The sequence below is a fragment of the Podarcis muralis genome, chromosome 12 (assembly GCF_964188315.1).
Source record: "Podarcis muralis chromosome 12, rPodMur119.hap1.1, whole genome shotgun sequence".
Taxonomy (NCBI): Eukaryota; Metazoa; Chordata; class Lepidosauria; order Squamata; family Lacertidae; genus Podarcis; species Podarcis muralis.
Genome location: NC_135666.1, coordinates 61669779 through 61690794, shown reverse-complemented (window position 1 = coordinate 61690794; position 21016 = coordinate 61669779). Strand labels below are relative to the sequence as shown.

Below are 21016 nucleotides of genomic sequence, written 5' to 3'. Positions count from 1 at the left end.
GAAATCGCGCGGCGGCAGCAGGAGGCCCCATTAGCTAAAGTGGTGATTCAGGTTAAGAACAGTTTCAGGTTAAGAACGGACCTCCAGAACAAATTAAGTTCTTAACCCGAGGCACCACTGTATACTTCAAACCCCAATGGACAACTTCACCCCCTCCTAAGGTGTGGTCTGCTGGTGCCCAGGCCTGAAACCGTGGCTGAAACCATGGCTCCTGCCCAACTCCTGCCGCTGTGCTGCAAGAAACCGAGCCATGGTTCGGCTTGGATTTACAGCTTGGGATTTGCCTCCAAATAAATCATGAGCTGCAAGGAAGCTTTACTCTTGGCTTGCCTCTTGTGGCTTTTGGCGGAGACACAAAGCACACGCCCAGGTTCAGCTGCAGGGCTAAGCCAAACGGTTACGCCTGCAGCCTTTGCAGGCCAAATCCAAGGGCCAGTGCTGTGATTCGCTACTTACAGCATAAGGTGACCTATCACAGACGGGGGCAGGAGGGGGGTGCTGCCTGCCTAGGATGGCTTAAGGTGTCTATATTTTGGGCCGTGGGCCTCTGCCTGTCAGTCTTGTTCCTGGTGTTTATATAAAACCCTTTGAGCTGAATCTTGGACTTGGGTCATACTTGAGCCTACCTACACGAACCACGGCTTAGCTCCTGCCAGGACAGCAGCGGGGGAGGAATGATGCAAGCCCTGCGCATAAGCCTAATTCTAAACCACAGGGACATGTGAACCACCCAGTTGTACCAGACTGGATGGCTCTGACTCAGTGTAAGTCAGCTCTCTTCAAATCCTCGTCCTCTGAAAGTTAATAAAATTGATACAAGGCACTTAAAACCTGAATGAATTCCAGTAACACCAATATCACTTGTCAAATCAAATAGGACATACAAAATTTAGAAGCATGGATGTTAAGTTCTGGGTGAACATATCAGATGACACAGCGATTCTCCAAACAGCTCTTGTTTATTCACAGGCCAGGACAGAACTGAACTGAAGGGTTCAGTCAGCCTGCTTATATAGAGCTCCAGTACAGTGTAACTGTAACAACTTTCTAAAACTATCCAATCACTGAACGTCACTTTCGATCCCTTATTTGCATAACTATCTACAGTATCCCCCTGCTGGCCCAGGGTGAGAACTTCAGTACATAACAATGGAAATGCTGTTTTCTTCAGTAAGCTGAAGGAGATACTGTAGCCCCTTCAGACCTACATCTGAATTATGCATGCATAATTTCATTTGTATGCCTCCTTTCCACAGTTGAAACCATGCTCAAGGCGGCTCACAGCACGAAAAAAAAAACATGACAACACAGTGAAAGTAGTCATAAACAATAAATAATACTTTTAAAAATACACATCCCACCTAAACAATTTCCACATAAATGACAAGAAGATCTAAAATAAATGTACAAAACAGCAGCAGCAGCAGCAGCACCTCCAACGGGCATATCAGGGTGAGCACTTCCTAGCAAGCCATTAAATTACAATAAGATACTTGTGGGAGATGTTCTGTCTGGAATGAAGTGTTTGAGAGAATCAGCTTGTGTTGAAGAGGAACGTAGGATCAAACTGAATACGGTGACATATTTATTTAACTTGCCTACTTTTCCAATTTCGCTAAAATGTGCAAAAGCAAAAAACAACAACCCAAACAAACAGCTGGTCTGTTTTCTGTCAAAGTGCTGCCTTGTATTTATAGATGGCAATTATGCAAGTGGAACCTTGCCAGAGATGGCTGCAGAGTTCAGCAATTAGAAAGCATAATGTGACCTTTAATATTAAAATCTGCTCCATAAATGCAAATGCTAAAAGCATAGTAAAAGCCATTTCCCCTCCCAGATGGCAAATGGGGGGAAACAACCCTAAAATAAAGATAATACAGAACCACATCCATCCTCACTGACAAATGAGGGTGGGGAATGCGCGCACACACCCACACCCACACACACCCTCTTTACCCCGTGTGACTTTTAATGTTTGCAGGAATGTGTTCTGCTTTCCTCACTGTCATCTTAGACACTGGAAATGAAATGCTATGTCTGATCACATGCTTCAAGCAGTAAGCCAGGCAGAAGGTACACAAATGCACATGGTCTGTTGCCCAGTGATTGAGCGGACGGAATCCAAGATGGATGGGGCAAGGTCTTACCCACAACAATTCTCCCTCCCTCTCTCTCTCACACACACAAGAAATGTGTTAAGCATCACAAGCAATTTCTATCATGCGCAGCTTCTGGTGGAACAATAGCTGATAAGTTTTGCTTTACTGTATATTTTTTTAGTCACAAGCTGCATTGACACTTAAGTGCAAGCCACACAAAACAGCAGGAGAGGTTTCTTTTGGGGCCTGGTCTAAAGCCAAGTGAAAAGCTTCCGCTGAGTCAAGTGGCGTTTGGACAGAAATATTCCCAAGTCATATGGCTTTCTCTCCTAGGCACCCCTGCATTCATGTCAGGCATCACTGCGGAGGATCAGCCTCCCTAGAAGTGAATGAGGCCCAAATCAGAAGCAAAGCCAGAAGCAGTCTGAATGACAGGAGACGCAGGAACACAAGGACAGAGATAGGAGGCAGGAAAACAACAAAACTGGGAACAGGAATTTGGAATTTGCTTCAGAAGATGGTGTCTCCGAATATAGTGCTGGCAGAGTGGGCAAAGATTGCCCAGCGACACGTGAAATGCCTGGCAGCTCCTTCCTAGGTTTCCTTGGTTTCTTAGCATCAGGCTTCACTTCTTCACCTTGAAGGCTACCTGTGTATGTGGACGAGTTAAGCCAGTTAAGGAGGTTCAAAATGTGAAGCTGCACATGCTCAGAGTATTTTCTTTTTCAGTGTCAATAAAATGTTTGTTATGTGTTTTACTGAGAGTTGTGAATCTCTACATACTCCAAGTATATATAAATTTGCATGCATGAAAGCTTATGCCACAATAAATTTACTGCCTGAGTTTATTTGGGGCAGAAAGGGGCCCTATTTGCAGTATTTCACCAGGGCCCCCCAATCCCAAATCTGGCCTTGGCAGCAGAATAAATGACCTGCGTAATCAGAGCAAGAAGTCCAGCAGACACAGGGTTGTGTTGCCCCAACCTGCTTGAAAGGAGTCAATCGGCTGTTCTGAGAGACACAAACCAAATTTCAGTTGGGCTAACAAATTTCTAAAATGGTTCCGCATAACCTAAGTCTGAATTAATCTTTAACAAAAATTAAAGGTTAAAATACCACCAAGTTGGTTTATAGTAAATACCCAATGACAAAAAAGAGCAACTGCATATTTTAAAGCAAACTGCCAATTTTCCGATACAAAGAAGTCAGAAAGCTTTAATGACGTGCATTTGTAGCTGGGAGGAAAGTAAAAGGATCTCCTTCAAGGCAATTAGAATGCTAAATTTGTCAGGTCAATGTCTTACTTTGGTAGGGTACTTTGGACATTATTTCTGCCTCATTTTAAGTTGTGGAAATATAGCAATAAGCCACAGCAGGATATGCGCTAGTTAGCTCTGGCTGCCTTTCAAAATAACACTTCCAACATCCAGTAATGGTCCTTATAGCATGCTAATGTGGCTTATTCCATGGTGTGACTTGGTTAAACAAACATGGCTCCTGAAAATTACATTTTTGAAGGCTTTGGTAAATCTATATCTTAAGAGGTAAATGGTCCCCTCTGTACAGCTGAATCTGTCCCTTGCGATCTGTTAAAGATGGTAAACATCTCTGTCTGCTGCTGCTGCTGCTACATACTGTGTTGCTGGGGTGGGGGGGTGGGGGAGAAATGAGCAAGATTCCAAAGAGAAAATGTGCAGGGCTCCCATCTGCAAATGCAAACTCACATATTAACACCATCATTCATCTTCTGCACAGTGCAGTCATCTGGGATACACAAAACCTTACAGACACAGCTTATTTTTCCTTTAAAAAAAATAAACTCAGAGATCATTTAAGATTAAACCTGTGCAACAGCAGACCCTCCACGTGTCCCTATTTTCCAGGGACATCCCTGATTTAGAGAAGCCATCCCAGTTTCTGATTTGATCACGGAATGGCCCACTTTTCCTTAGGATGTCCTGATTTTCATTGGATAAATGTTGGAGGGTATGGAGTTATCTGACTCCCAAGCCATCTGAAGGCAATCCTGTATAGGGAAGTTTTTTTAAATGTTTAATGTTTTATTGTGTTTTTATATATGCTGGAAGCCGCCCAGAGTGGCTGGCGCAGGTCAGTAAGATGTGTGGAGTATAAATAGTAAAATTATCATTATGGAATGGGATGTCCCTATTTTCATTGGAGAAATGTTGGAGGATATGCCACAGTCGATCAAGGAAGGTGCTCCTGTTCCAAACTGCTTTCACACACATAATTTGATCAGTTGCAAAGCTTGTATCACAAGCTAGAAACATTCAAAAGCAGTTTTTTATTTTAAAAAATGTTAATGAGTACTTTACTAGTTTTATTTTCATCCTAATTTTGCCCTGAATATTTTTAACAACGAAAAATGTACTATTAGTGGACTTTCTTGCATTTTTTAGCTTTTTGCTCTTCCTTTTTCAAATCAGCTATTTCCTTTTGATGTCACTGCATAGAACAGATCTGCACTGATTTCTTACATTCAAATCTGCTTCCTGGCAAATCATAGCATTTGAAGCAGCTACTGCAACCCTAACAAGAGTGTTTGAGGAGTCTGTGGGGCTGCTAGTGGCCATTAGATCACAATCACACAGTGATGCCATTTGAGAGCCATGTTTTACTTTGCCATAATCATACATTAAAGCATTCCCATGTTCAGTCCCCCTGCAGAGGCACAGCATTGGTTCATCCCTAGGAGCACTGCCGCGTGCTGCTGTTGCAAACTGCTTTTATTTATTTTTTGTTTATTTCATAAAATTTATACACCGCTTGATTGCAGGAGGCCCCATTAGCTAAAGTGGTGCTTCAGGTTAAGAACAGTTTCAGGTTAAGAACGGACCTCTGGAACGAATTAAGTATGTAACCAGAACCAGAGGTACCACTGTATACAAATCAATAATCTGCAAACACCTTCCTGGCAACAAATGAATACAGCATCCAAAGAGCAGAGCCTGGGGCAGACGTGGGGTCTTCTGAACATATCCATATTTGGAAGGGGGAGTGTTCCACAACCCACCCCCAAATCTGTGGAAAGGGCTCTAGCAGGCCAAAAAAATCCTCAGAAACCACAAAACAGGACAGATTACAATGCAATGCACCCAAACACCATTGATGCTTAAATTGTTTCGGGATTCATTACGTCATTAATAAGGTCCTCTAAAAAAATAAAATCAAAGTTAGAAATAAGTTTTCTTGGCGCTTCAGTATATTAGAAATGCTATGAAGAACTAAGCAACCACTGTCGTTTCCATTCTTAACTTTCTTAAGAACTCACCCCAAAATAAAGTCACTATGCTGCCTGATTTACATGCAGGCTTGGGGTTTCCATGAGATTATTATAGGTTTTATCCCAACTATTGTGGCTTCCTTGGCTTGCTGTAGATCAGGATGCCAGCTGCACACCAGCTCTGCTCATGCCGATCAAGAGAGAAGCCCAGGGATCTCATTTGCTTTCCTACCTGCAGGCATATCCCTCAGTTTGGGCTTGGTGTTCTTCATTATGGTGACCTATTTCTGGAAAACACTGGCCAGATACAGAGCCCACGTTCGTGGCTTCATGCCGCTCAGGTAGACTATCAGCCTGAGGCTACACAGCACTGAACCAAATCACAGAAATGTTAAAAAGATGAGCATTCAGAAAAGAGAACAGAGCCAATTTCTAGCTTGCAAAGAAAACAGAGGATTATCTAAATATTAAAAGTTGAGTAATAAAATTGGAAGTATGCAGGAGAAAGCCATCCCTGAAGGTCATTCCCCCACTCCCTAGAAATGAATATATCACCAATGAATGAGTTATTTATGGACTAGAAGGGAAGGGACACGTGTGAATTTGGAAAATGAAGACCTAGGTCATTTCTAGACAAATTGTTTATTGAGCATTCACCCCGATTTGTTTTATGGGGCAATTAGGTGATGTTACCTATTTATTGAGCATTAACTTTCATTTCCCCACACTTTCCAGTGCATTTTCTCAACACTTTCCTTATTGCAAAAAAAACCCAACAAAACTGATTTGAGGTGCGAAAGTGGATTTGTTGCCTAAGAACTCCAAATCAACTTTCATTGTGCAACCTGAATTTGTACAGGGAAGTTTTTAATGTTTTATGTCTTACTGTGTGTTTTTTTGTTGGAAGCCGCCCAGAGTAGCTGGGGCAACCCAGTCAGATAGGTGGCATATAAATAATAATAATAATAATATTTCCCAATATGTGACTGAATCCAACAAATAAATTTAGAAACACCCTTAGTTTTCAGAAACAGCAGATAGAAAGTATGTTTTTAAACTGTACCATTTTATTCAGTCATGCACAGGTGAAATCTACATGCTAATTTACTATTTCATAAGGGGAAATATTCAATTATTGACACCCACCCACTTCATTCTGAAGTTACCACATCATCTACTATTCATGAGAAGAGGCATGAAGTAAACTTCTCAGATGGTCCTGCTCAGCTGAATTTTCCATTTTAAAAGATTTTAAAAGAAAGTTAAAAGAATTTCTCTTATGTACTGAAGTTCTCACCCTGGGCCAGCAGGGGGATACTGTAGATAGTTATGCAAATGAAGGATCGAAAGTGACGTTCAGTGATTGGATAGTTTGTATGCAAATGAAGGATCGAAAGTGACGTTCAGTGATTGGCTAGTTACAGAAAATGGTTACTGTTGCATTCTAGTGGAGCTCTATATAAGCAGGCTGACTGAGCTCCTCAGTTCAGTTCTGTTCCAGCTTACAAATAAAGAGCTGCTTTGGAAGAATCGCTGTGTCATCTGATATGTTCGCCCACAACTTAACAATTTCAGCAAACAGCAACTTTTTTAGTGGGAAGGGTACAGATTACACATCTACCGTATATTCTCTTGCAGAATTTAGCCTGCAGCAAAAGGCAACATTTCTGCTGAGAGGAGCACCATCTATGGAGGACAGAGATATAAGTCTCCTGCTGCCCTGCTAAACATTTCTTAGGAGTAACTAAATTTGTAATTTAAAAGATATAAAAAGTAAACATAACAATACATGCTTTAAAAATACAATCCTTTTTTTTGCAAGGCACACTATAAAGGGAAATCCAAACCAAGCAGGCTTGAAGTTACCACCCATCAGGTGTCAGGGGGTGACTTGAATCCCTGGTTTCTGCAGAGACCTGCTGCCCTGCTGATCTCATGAGCACGTTGCTAGCACAGTGGGCATCAAGGCACTGCCTGTCAGCTGACCTTAGACCCAGAGCCTTGCAAGGAACCCTTAGAGTCATCTTCTCAGATCCCCTGCAATGCAGGAATCTTTTGCCTAAGGTGGGGCTCAAATCCATAACCCTGAGATTAAGAGTCTCATGTTCTACCAACACAACACTAATGGCAAGCTTTCCTTGCCAATGAAGAATTGAGGCCACACTTTAAGATTCCCAGTTGCGCATTGGCAAGTCTCTACCTGTCTCATCTGATGTCACACATGACATCATTGTTTTGAAGAATGAGCTTCACAGGCCTCTCTAGGACCAATGCTAGGCCTAACTAGACCCACAAGCATGAAGAGTCCCGCCCCTGTTGTCAAGAAATACCTATTAGTTAGGGCTAGAAATGCTTGGACCATTGGTGTGCAACCTGAAACATACTTTGCAGGAACTAAGACAGAACCCCTGCCCACCCCTTGAGGTATGATCTACTTGACCTGCCTACTTGCCAGTCGGAGGCAGGTAGAGTGTCACTGCCCACCTTGATTCCACATCTGGGCAGCCCCAAGCCTCTACGCAGCCTCCCCTGGCACTCAGGACTGCTCTCAGGCCTGTGCTTTAAGTTCTCACAGGCAGCATGGACAAGTCATCCCTCCTAAGCTTATAAGCTTTTTCATACAACATTTTAGTATGTTCACCATCATGTGTATTTTTATTATTTATTTTATTTATTGAATTTATATACCGCCCTATACCCGGAGGTCTCAGGGCAGTTCACAGAACAACAAATCTAGTCTAGTCCATGACATAGTGGGAAGTGCTGTGGCACCAAGAAGCTCCACCTCGCTCTGTGTTTATGCATTTCTGCAATGTGCATATACATGGTATGTGTTAGCCTTGTATGTGAAGTCGTGGACCGTGCTTCCCCGCCATGCATGCTGCTGACATGGGTGGTGTGGCTTGATGCCACAATCCCACTCTGCCAGGCACAGGTCCACGGTGTAGCTGGTTGTCTGAAAAGAGTGTTAGTGTCACAATGTGGGAAGTCAAATTTGCATAAATTTTCAAAATGTGAACAATTCACTTGGACATAGCTAAAACAACTGAACATTTCATGTGCAGGAGCAAAGATGTAAACATGAAGTCACAATGTACAAAAACCTGAGCAATACTAAGCAGGCCACTGGAACTATATTGCAATAGATGAAGGGGACGAGTTTGGAGAAATGTTGAAAGATACCTTCTTACCATAATGCATATATATATATATATATATATATATATTTGCTTTCGTAGATTTTCACGGGTACAGGAATGCAGGTTTTGGTGTCCTCGGGTGTCTTCCCGTGTAAAAGTTTGGGTGTCTAGGCGACGTTTCGACGAGGTCTCACTCGTCATCTTCAGGCTGGTGCTTTCGGCTTCTTGTTACTGGAACAGAGCAGGATCTCAGTGTTTGAGTTCCTATAAATACTGTTGAGGAGGTGTGGTGTATAGCCTCCAATGTTCTGGGCAGAGAGGAAGTTCCCAGGCTAGTGTGCCTTTTCTTCTTTTGTTCCTTAATTGCTTGAGGGATATCTTGAGTGATTTCTTGAGTGATATCCTGAGTACCACTTAGGTGGGTCATTAGGTGTGGATTAGTTGCTAAAGCCTTTGTGTCTTGACCTCTTGAACTTTGTGCAGAGTTTTTCTGAGAAGATGGCTGTACTGCACTTAGTTGTGCTCTGGCTTGGCTTCGTGTATAGGGGCGAGCTGTGGTTTTGTGGCCTGTGCCAGCCAGATCTGTGTAGGGATTGCAGGGGGGTGCAGCATCCGGAGGTGCCACCATGGTTTGGCTACTGGATGGTATCTGTAATTTATCTGTAGAGAGGGTCTGGGTTTGGGTTTGGTGTGGTTGATTGGTGATGGCGTTCTGTGTGCCTCTGGATCTGGTGTCAGTTTTTGTGGGGAGGGCTAATTTCCAGATGTCTGGCAAGCGGGATGTGTCGTCACGCTTGTTCATGTTGTGAGGGTGTTTCTCTATCTCGATGGCTTCCATGATTATTCTCTTGTGGTGATGTTCCATGTTAGAGAGCAATTTGGAATCTGCAAAATTAATTTCGTGTCCTGTTTCTTTCATGTGTTGGAAAAGAGAGGAAGTTTTTTCTTCTTTTTTGACGGCATTCTTGTGTTCTGCGATACGTGCATTTATTCGTCTGTTTGTTTGTTTGCACGTATCGCAGAACACAAGAATGCCGTCAAAAAAGAAGAAAAAACTTCCTCTCTTTTCCAACACATGAAAGAAACAGGACACGAAATTAATTTTGCAGATTCCAAATTGCTCTCTAACATGGAACATCACCACAAGAGAATAATCATGGAAGCCATCGAGATAGAGAAACACCCTCACAACATGAACAAGCGTGACGACACATCCCGCTTGCCAGACATCTGGAAATTAGCCCTCCCCACAAAAACTGACACCAGATCCAGAGGCACACAGAACGCCATCACCAATCAACCACACCAAACCCACATGCTTCCAACTTAAATTCCACTCTAAAACCCCAGCTACCGAAAGGATCCTGAAACGAACTGAACTATCCCTAATCAGAAACGAACTACACAAGAAAAGATACCTACTAAACCAAACCAACAAAGATCTGCTCACTCTTCACCTCAAACTCTGTAACAAAATCCACCCTGCACTCTGGGACAAATGCAAACAACTAGCCGTCTGGAGAGCTGAAACGGAGACCTCACATAAGACAGACACACACACCAACAAACTCCACAAACTAGAGAAACGCCAGAAGCCCAGCCACCCTCCACAACAACCCATGAAACAAACAGTACATAACATATCAGACAGGATCCTCACCTCAACTGAAACCAAAGTACTCTCCAAAGGTTTCAACTTTGCAGTCGCCCCGAGACGCATCCCCACGGAAAACATCATATGCGGAGTCGAAGCTAGCCTAACCAAAATCAACCCAGATGAAGCCAATAAAATCAGACTTGAAGTCACCAACATCCTCTGCTCCAGCAAACCACCCAGAAGCAATTTACACAAAGAAGAACAGAAAGCACTCACCAACCTGAGGAAAGACAACAACATAATCATTCTCCCAGCAGACAAAGGTAATGCCACTGTTGTGATGAACACATCGGACTACCAAGCAAAACTATCAAATCTACTCCAAGACCCTACCTACCAACCTATAAAAACAGATCCCACCACCTATCTGGAAAAAACCACCAAATCCAAAATAAAAGCCTCTCCTATCAGTGAAGAAATCCAGCTAAGAATCATCCCCAGAGAAAAATCATCCAGATGCCCCAAACTCTACGGCCTCCCCAAGATACACAAAGAAGGAACACCACTCAGACCAATAGTCAGCTCCATAGGCTCACCTCTACAAAATCTCGCTAAATTTCTCGCCAAGCAACTTCAGCCCTATGCAGAATCCATCTCTTCACACGTTCCAAACTCCTTCCAGTTCATAGAAACAATAAAGAAGCAAAACCTACATCCCAATGACCTACTTGTGAGCTTCGATGTTGTATCTCTCTTCACACAAGTGCCCATTAATGAAGCCTTGACAGCCATTCAAAACAAATACAATCCCCCCGAATACATCTTGGACCTGACCAACCACTGCCTAACCAACACGTACTTCATCCACAATGGACAAAGATACAAACAGATAGAAGGAGCACCTATGGGATCACCCCTCTCACCGGTCATCGCAAACCTGTACATGGAACACTTTGAAACCAATGCTTTAGACAAGTCAGAACACAAACCCAAACTTTGGCTCAGATATGTTGACGACACCTTTGTAATTTGGCCACACGGGAAGGAAAAACTGGACAGCTTCCTCACACATCTCAACAGCCTACACCCCAAAATACAATTCACTATGGAAATAGAAGCCAACAACCAACTTCCCTTCCTTGACGTCCTAATCTACAAAAAACCTGATGGCTCCCTAGGACACACTATCTACCGGAAAAAAACACACACCAACCGCTACTTACATGCACAATCACACCACCACCCTGCACAAATAAACTCCGTAGCCAAGACTCTCATCTCCAGAACCAAACGCCTGGCTGACAAAGACCACTTGACAACTGAGTTACAGAATCTCTCAAATGTGTTAATTGCCAATGGATACCAGCAAAACAGGGTTACGAAGCTAATCCAAAAAGAAACACCCCCCAAAAACCAAGACACAGAAGAAAACAATGGCATGGCCCTCCTTCCTTATATCAAGGGCACTACAGATAAAATTAGCAAAATCCTCCATAAACACAATATCAAAACAGCCTTTTGCGCCAACCAAAAAATAGCCAATATCCTCAGAAACCCCAAGGATAAAATCCAGTTGGAAAACCAAGGGGTCTATGAAATACCCTGCAAAGTCTGCCCAGCCACGTACATTGGACAAACAAACAGACGAATAAATGCACGTATCGCAGAACACAAGAATGCCGTCAAAAAAGAAGAAAAAACTTCCTCTCTTTTCCAACACATGAAAGAAACAGGACACGAAATTAATTTTGCAGATTCCAAATTGCTCTCTAACATGGAACATCACCACAAGAGAATAATCATGGAAGCCATCGAGATAGAGAAACACCCTCACAACATGAACAAGCGTGACGACACATCCCGCTTGCCAGACATCTGGAAATTAGCCCTCCCCACAAAAACTGACACCAGATCCAGAGGCACACAGAACGCCATCACCAATCAACCACACCAGACCCAAACCCAGACCCTCTCCACAGATAAATTACAGACACCATCCAGTAGCCAAACCATGGTGGCACCTCCGGATGCTGCACCCCCCTGCAATCCCTACACAGATCTGGCTGGCACAGGCCACAAAACCACAGCTCGCCCCTATACACGAAGCCAAGCCAGAGCACAACTAAATGCAGTACAGCCATCTTCTCAGAAAAACTCTTCACAAAGTTCAAGAGGTCAAGACACAAAGGCTTTAGCAACTAATCCATACCTAATGACCCACCTAAGTGGTACTCAGGATATCACTCAAGAAATCACTCAAGATATCCCTCAAGCAATTAAGGAACAAAAGAAGAAAAGGCACACTAGCCTGGGAACTTCCTCTCTGCCCAGAACATTGGAGGCTATACACCACACCTCCTCAACAGTATTTATAGGAACTCAAACACTGAGATCCTGCTCTGTTCCAGTAACAAGAAGCCGAAAGCACCAGCCTGAAGATGACGAGTGAGACCTCGTCGAAACGTCGCCTAGACACCCCAACTTTTACACGGGAAGACACCCGAGGACACCAAAACCTGCATTCCTATACCCGTGAAAATCTACGAAAGCATATATATATATATATATATATATATATATATATATATATATAGCCACCCTATTTTCTTGACTGTAATTTGTTTTAACTGATTTAATATTGTATTTTTAAATTACTGTAACCTGCCCTGGGACCTAATGAAGGACAGGTAAGAAATCAAATCAGTCAGTCAATCATGAGATGAACATAAACCCTGTCTGCTATTTTTCATAATTACAATTATCTTTTTCTGTTTTTCACAAACATATTATAAAATCTTGTAGCTGAAGAGCCAGCCATAGAGCACCAGAATAACATATAGCCGGGCATGTCAGACTAGGACTAGAGAGATCCTTGTAGGAAACCAGGATATAAATGTATTGTATTGTATAGTATTGTATTGTTTGTATTTGCTGGCTTATGTTAAAAGAAGAAGAAGCCAAAATTTTCGCTCTTGGCATCTTACTTCTTTTAAGTGGTTGCCTACGCCTCTTTGTTGTTTAGCTTTTGTTCTGGAAGCATAGGTATTTCTAAGATCCATTCTCTAATATGGAAATAAAAGTTTCAGATTCTTCAATTTTCTAGATAAAAACTAAGTAAGAGAGAATTGGGGAAACATAAAATAGCCTCCTTGAAAAATTCCTCAAGATAAGTCATGATCAAAGTAACTGGATTCCATCTTCCCTCGACATTAATAATCACAGCATGTGAAGAATTAATTAATCAAACCACACTGGAGGCACTCTCTATACTATCTTGTATTTTAATTATAGGTTAGCTAAAACTTTTGACTTCTATAAATAAGCTATAGCGTCTATAGTTCATTTATAGAAGTAAAAGATCTAGGCAACCTATAATTAAAGGAAAAGATATTAATTAGACAACTGAAGACCTTTGCTAACTAACCTTAGCTATTTTATATGTATTTTATTCATTTGTTGCAGGTATGTTCAACCTGAGTAATTCTGAATGAAAATGCAATTTCTCCTGAAAATGTTAATTATGTCCACGGCTGGCGGCTTGTGAGCATGATGCAGATTGTATGGTTGTGCCTTCAACACGGCTTTTCTTTCTCTTTGACAGTTGTGAAGAGTTACTGGGATACCAACTGGAGAACACAACTAATGTTATCAAAAGGCACATACTTTTTGTCCTTTCCCGCCTGCCACTAACTGTCAGTGATGTGAATTGTGGTTAAATCTTATCTCTTAGAATGGCTTGATGGGTGATGCCATGAGGCTGAAATTAATAAGATCTTGCACAATAAAGCAAATGGACAATTGTCTTATATGCCCATCATTATCATGGCTGGACCACCCATGAGGCAGATGGAAGCAGCCACCTTGGCAGCAGAATCCAGAGGGTATATAAATTCAATCAATCAATCAATCAATCAATCAATCAATCAATCACAACACTCCAACCAATCCTGGGCTGGTTCAACCTCAGCCCTGGAAAGCCCATTTCGGGGTTTGATTCTGGCTGCTACCAGTGGGGATCCTGCCAGCAGCAGTTCTACTCTCAGCCTGTTCAGTCGGCAGGAAGGGGAATTCTGAGCTTGTGATGCCTTAATCTGCAGGTGGTTGGCAGGCCAGCCAGGCTGGTGGCAGAACACCCCAGGCTGGCCAGGAGGGTTTCAGGTGCTCAGCCGAGAGGAATTCGTAATGATGCACCACCCAGAATGTTATCTTCAATCATTTATTTACCTCAAACTGCAAAGGGCCTTGTGTTCTTTGTGACATTCACCCTTATACCTGTCAGGCACCTCAGTTAGTCATGCTACAATGTTCAATTTAAAATATTGAAACCGAAATCAAGTTTTGTATGATGAGATAAAGGCTATCTATTATTAATTACTGTGAAAATTTGGTAAGGGAATGCTTGAATTAAATGATATATTTCCAAATCTCTTAAACGTCTGATGGTAGCTGTGATACTCTCAATACCATTCTACCATAAAAGTGGAAATTTCTTCCCAATCTTGAATAAAACCACAAGTCAATACCCTTAAATAAGGCATTCCCCCTTTGCTCTTCGGAATTGATTACGGTATTGCAGAAAAACTATCCTCAGTTTTTCTTTATAGTATTTATGCTTAAGGTTGCAACCTCAGACATGTCTACAGAAAAGTGCTGGCAAGTTCAGAGAGCCCTGGTGACTCTCTATGGAGAAAGCAAAGCAGAACATCATGCCAAACATAGGCAAAGCTGTTGTGAAAATGCACAATGCATAATATAAAATATTTTAAAGTATATAGTTAGCAAGTAAGAAATTCAGGGGATTCATAAACATAAATCAGGGTCCCATCTTAGGGGCCAGGGAAAGCTTTGGCAAAAAGGTAAGTATACACAAGACATTTGACGCAACTGATGGTTGCTGCTTTGCATGGAGCAAGGGAAGGGCATTTCACAGGAGAGGGGCCACAGGAGGAAATGCCCCCGTTCAGATCAGTGCCCTAGAATATTCTGTAGGGTATGGTGCCACAAGAAGAATTTCCTCAGGTGATCCAAGCGATTGTACATATCTATACAGTGCCAGGGCAGAGTATGTTTACAAGACCTTGGAAAGTGATTGGCAGCCCCTGGAGTTTCCTTCGCACAAGTGTAAACGGCACTTGCCCAACAACAACTCAACCACCTGACTGCAGAAGTCTGTACCAGGTGAAGTTTTTGTGGTACAGTAGTACATACAGTACAAGACTTGGCATGGTGGTGGCTTCTCTCAGTGGATACAGCGTTTTGGCGTCACACACACATGACCAATATTACACCTAAATTAGCTGCGTGACACAAAGTAGGAAGGAAAGCAAAACCACATAAACAACATTACAACAATTGTGCTTGATGCGGGGCACAATTCAGCCAGACATAGGCAGTTTTTGGTCTCATGTATTTCCATGGAAAAGCTTTAAACATACACTTATATGACCCCCATTGAAATCCATGGAGCCTGAAAGTTCTCAGCTTTGAGTGGATTGTGTCCATGGTGGTTTTGAGATGTGGAATAAGTGATAGTGGCTGATTTTTTTATTTTTTATTTTAAAAATCACTGCAGCTGGTCACACGTTTTGTTTCTGTCTGAAGTGTAGTTTTAAAAAAAGGATTTGCATTTCAGCAGCAGATGTCTACAGGAGAGAAGAAAGCAAGACCAGAGACCCTCATGTAAACCGGTTGATGACAAGTGCACACTTTGGAGGGTTTGCTCGTCTTTGGAGCTATGCGCAGGCACTTCTATGCCCTGGGGCTCACCCTGACTATTGCCATATGTCTGACAAAGCAGGGGCAGTAGTTCAGTTGCCTGAGGTAGCTGTCTCCATTATGTCACTTTCTTTTTAAGAAATACGGGCTTCTGAGCACAGCACTACAGGAAAAAAACAGACTGTCAAATCTTGATAGATATTCCCCAAGCCATTGGCATCAAACATTTTGTTACACTGGTCTCTATCATTGCCTTGGTCTCTTTTGGATAGAACTTTACACTTGCTTTTTGTGAAATGAAAGATCTTCCTGGACAACTTCTAAATTGCCCTGTATTGTAGCTGATAGGAACTAAACAAATGTTATATTTGACAGGGAATTACATGAGGGAACACTGGTTCACATTCTGGCTTTGTATATTGAAAAGGTGCCCTTTAGACCACTTCTAAAAAGAAACAGTTTGATCTTGCAGTACCTTTGTAAGTTATAGGATAGAGTTAACATATAATACTGGCTCCACGTTAGCAATGAATTACTATTGCTATATACACCTAAGCACTTTTCCCAGTTATTTTCCCAGTTATTTTAAATGTAAGCTGATTCCATCTTTCAACAAATCTAGATGTCTCTGGTTAAGTGCTAGATAACAAAGTGACTAAAACTTTGCTGGGGTTAAAAACGTCCACTTGGTTAATTTCAGGAAGTAAAAGCTGTTTCTCGAAACACATAAACAGGCACACAGATCCCACAAGCAGAGCATAATGTGTGGTGCCAAAACACATGTCCATCCTATGGGCTCCATCCAATCCATCCCCACTGGAAAAAAGAAAGGACAGACTGCTGGTCTGGCAATGCCATGCTGGCCGTCACATTAGGCTAGGGACAAGGGGTGGTAGCAACTGAGTTTTACTCAGAGTAGTCCCACTGAAATCAATGGACCTGACTTAATCATGTTCATCAATTTCACTGGGGAAAAATGATAAGGATTAAAGCAAGTTTTGTTTCCTAGGGCTTGGGAGGAAAGGCTGCGGTGGCTGCAATAGACAAAATTAGTGAGCTGAAAAGGGGGTAAAGTGCAAACTTTGGCCTTTGTTATGTGCTAGCACCCTAAACCAAGGTATCAGCACTGAGAGACATGTAGCTGCCTCATGGTTGCAAAGATGCTAAGTTGGCTGTGAGCAAGGGTGTTTTTTAAATGTTGATAAGGGCATTCAAAAACTCAAGCACCCTCCATGGGTGAGTGTGAGGCAAGCAATGATTCCTCTCACCTGAAGGCCACAGAAATCATACATTAACTACATGCATACATAACTTTGAAAGGGAATGAGCAACTGGTCTGGGGAAACAAAAATTCAGCTAAGCAGAGAAATGGAGACATAGCCATGGAGGAAGACATGCCCAAATGCATCAGGAATTCTCATGGCCCAGTGGGACCCCCCCCCCCCCGGCTGCCATTGAGAGGGGAAGAAAAAATTCATCAAAACAGCAGGAGAACTCAAAGCTAAATTTATGTTGCTCTCTTGTATTCACAGCTATAAACATCGCCTCTAGCAGAAGGGGGTGGTGGTAATGAGGACTAGATAGGAGAAATGCTGATCATTTTAGAAGACAATAATACATTTCTGAAACATTCTGGAAAACACACATAATATTTTAATTCACATCATGTCTTTGGTCATTCTTTCTTCCAAATGCAAATGTTTGAGCCAAAAATGCTTCCAATTTTCTTTTTTTTTAAAGACTGTGAAGGTAACAAATTGTGAGCACCACAATTTAAGAAGGATGTTGAGAAGCTGGAACATGTGCAGAGGAGGGTGACTAAGATGAACAAGGGCCTGGGAATTCTAAAAGAATGGCTGGTCATTAGCCAGGAGACATGCATGAGCCTCTTTGCAAGGTTTTCACATTTGCCTCTTGTGGGCAGGGGGAATTCTGTAACATCCGCCCCCCACCTATTGTGTGGTAGCCTCTGCAGAACTTGCAAGGACTACCTGATCTCAGGAGAACCCACCACAGGAAATATTTATCCAAAGAAAGGGCAATCTATGATGATTTTGAGAACTGGAAAACAAGACAGAGTCGGGAAAAGTGCACTAAAGGGGAGGGGAATCAGCGGCTCTTTATGACCCCAGGGACTCCTGTTGCCTGGTGTCCAAACAACTTCGCTCAGGGGCTAAAAATCAGAGACCATGTTCAGGGAAAGAAGCCCAGGAGCACAGCTCTTTGCTAAGTGGGTCATAGTCATTAAGATGTGTTCCATTTCCCTAAAGTATCTAGGGGTGTAGATATCTAGAAATTTATAAAAAAATATTTCATTAAAATAACCCTCCAGTTACCAAAAGGATAAAAGCTGATTTTCATATTTAGAAGGACAGTCCTTCTCTTCTGGGATGAATAGCATCCATGAAAATGATGGCCCTTCCTCATCTCCTTTTTCGTTTTCAAGTCCTTCCCATTTATATTCCACCCACAGTAATTAGGACCTGACAAGCAAAGTTTAATAAGTTCATTTTTGTATCTAGAAGGTCTCCCTTGGCTGCGTCTAATTTTTATTTACAGACTAAATTTGGAGCCTGGGGAATTCCTCCCCAGGTCCAAATTTATTTTGACTGTTTTAAATTGTGACAATTATTGCCCATAGTACAATATGATGTCTCTGTCCTCTGGGTGAAAATGGAAGATTCCTTAAATCTTGAGCTTCCACTTTAGGGTTTCTCTCTTCTTCGTTCTCTTTCCAGGAAATGCACCCAGGTATTTTTTTTCTCCAATAAATTTTTAGGACCAGTCTGTTCCTCTCTTACATACATAATCAACATTCTACATGGTTAATAGATGCCAAACTCAGCTGGTTATGGACAGCAAATACTTTATTTCATTTCATCCCCTGGTATATGTATTTTACATATAGACCTGTGTCTGTATTTAAACATATAATAATGCTTCCAACTTCATGTACTAGGGGACTAGTTTTGCAAATATCCATGAAATTGTTCTAGATAGTTCCTCAAACTTATGCAAACGGCGCATATTCAAAGGGAATAAGTCTGGCTGACGGCACTGTGCAGCCCTGGTACAAACTGGCACCAGTGGTGGACCTGCCCATTGGTCCATAGTTTGAGGACTGCAGTTTGCAACATTATGGTAACCTGGCCCAGCCAGCTCCCGCTCCAGGCCTCCTTGCTCTATTGAAAGGCAGCAACTCCTCAGTAACAATAAAACCACCTGTGCTTTATCTTGTAGGGGCAGCCTGCCCAGGGATGGAAAGAGTGCAATTTCCCAATTGACAACTGGCTCTAAAAGGTTGTGCATATTGCAGACATGGAAAAATCTATCATCTGAGTGAGCTGTGCAGAACTACAGAACCTAAGGATTATGCGCGTATTTGATGGGCCTTTATGACGTATCTTAATAATGACCCCATCTCAATATAGTCCCCACAGAGTATGCATTCATCTGGAAGTGGCTTTAACTGGTATTTACCCTGCCTTACAATGACTTGCCTATCCCCCCCCCCTTTTCTTTATAATTAGATGTTAATGCTCATTTTATGTATTTACTTACTTATTTAAAATGTATATTTTATATATACATTCAGTATCGTAAACCCCAAATTTATGCTATTTTCTTCTTTTGTATACCTGCCATGTCCATTATCTATATTTTTGTTTTGTTGCTTTCTAAAAATATTTTATGCTGGGGGGGGGGAAGGACCTTGGCCCCTAGGAGTTAGCTCCTATGTTTGGAAGTTAATAAAGATGTAAACGTGGGGTATCTGAGAAGCCAGGCATGAACACATGGCTTGCAATTGTCAGAAGGATGCTAAATGTTTGGTCTGATGTGCAGTTTGTTTGCCTCCTTCCCCTCAATACCTTCTGTGATTAAATACCTGCTCAAAAGATAACTATTAAAAGCACAATGAATAATTTAGACCTTCTTAAGGTTTAATGAGAAAATTACAGTAGGGGTTCTTTCAAGCTACATGGTTTGGGAAAACACGTATTTAATTGCTCTCCCAGCCATCCATTTCTTTTTTAGATTACCTACCTTCTGACCGTGCTCTGGTCCATGGGGTCACGAAGAGTCGGACACGACTAAACAACTAAACAACAACAACAACAACCTTCTGACCACAGCTCTTAGTGATGATTAGCTCCAACCAGAGCTCCCATCATAACCATCTTATTTGTTCTACAAAAGGTCCTAGGAATGGGAAAAATCATTACTGAAGAAACAGCACATCCTCACCAATTAGCTTCCTAGTGCTTGCTCTTTATAACCCCATCTCCTTAAATAAAATAGCATGGTACCAAGGTTATGAAAACACCTCCATGGGGTATCGATTCTATGCACTGGACTTATGAAAGATCTGTTTTAACAAATGCTGCTATTTTTACCCAAACTTTCTTTCTTTTGTATTACTGTACATACCTGAGTTTTAAAAATGCCTTAGGCATACGTTGCGTGTCGAAGTTCCCAAGCCACCCTCAAATAAAACACAATTCACACAGAAATTTTGTTTAAGGTTTTTGGCGTAATTTTTTGGCCACAACTTTATTGATTACAGAATGTGAGTGATTGCTTAGGCATTGGTTAGTGACCATCTGCTCCCACTTAGAGGTAGGAACAGAACTGACATCCGCAAGCCTGCAAAAGTCATTAAGGGAAAACATTTTGGGGAGAGAATAGAGCTGGGTGCCAGGCCCTCACCTCTCCCAAATGCTCCCAGGGGCTCTTGCGTGGCCCTAGCCCCTTGACAGGGGTTCGGACAAGAGCATGGCGAGCCCCTGGATTCCTGTAACGGAATACCCTTGCAGCAGCAGCAGCATTGGAGGGGCAGGCACAGCCAACCATACCCCCTCCACCAACCAAATTTAACCAATGCCCAACCACAACCTTACAAGTTGTGATGATTTTGCTACACGGGAGGCAAAAAAACAAATGGCACCAGCCAATCAGCCAAATGGAAAAATTCCTACCAGGCCCCTGCCCCAAAGCACACAACCCCATGACAGGCATAGCAAGGTCAAAGCAAACAGCCCTAAATATAGGGAGGGTGGAAGGGTGATCTGATGTGTGCAGCAAAAAGAGGCAGCTCAACACTGCGCGCAGGGAATAAATAGTCCCATGGCCGTCAATCATAAATTGCAACATCAAATTCTCCCCAACTACCAAGAGGTGCCCAATAAGATTCGTGGCCATCCAAACTAACCCACCCAGCAAC

At 42.3% G+C, this 21016-nt stretch overlaps 1 protein-coding gene across 2 annotated transcripts in view; it reads right to left on the bottom strand.

Annotated features, from left to right (window-relative positions):
* The window catches only part of CNTNAP2 (contactin associated protein 2), a 950652-nt gene that overhangs the window by 495587 nt on the left and 434049 nt on the right, over window positions 1-21016 (bottom strand). The window lies entirely within an intron of this gene.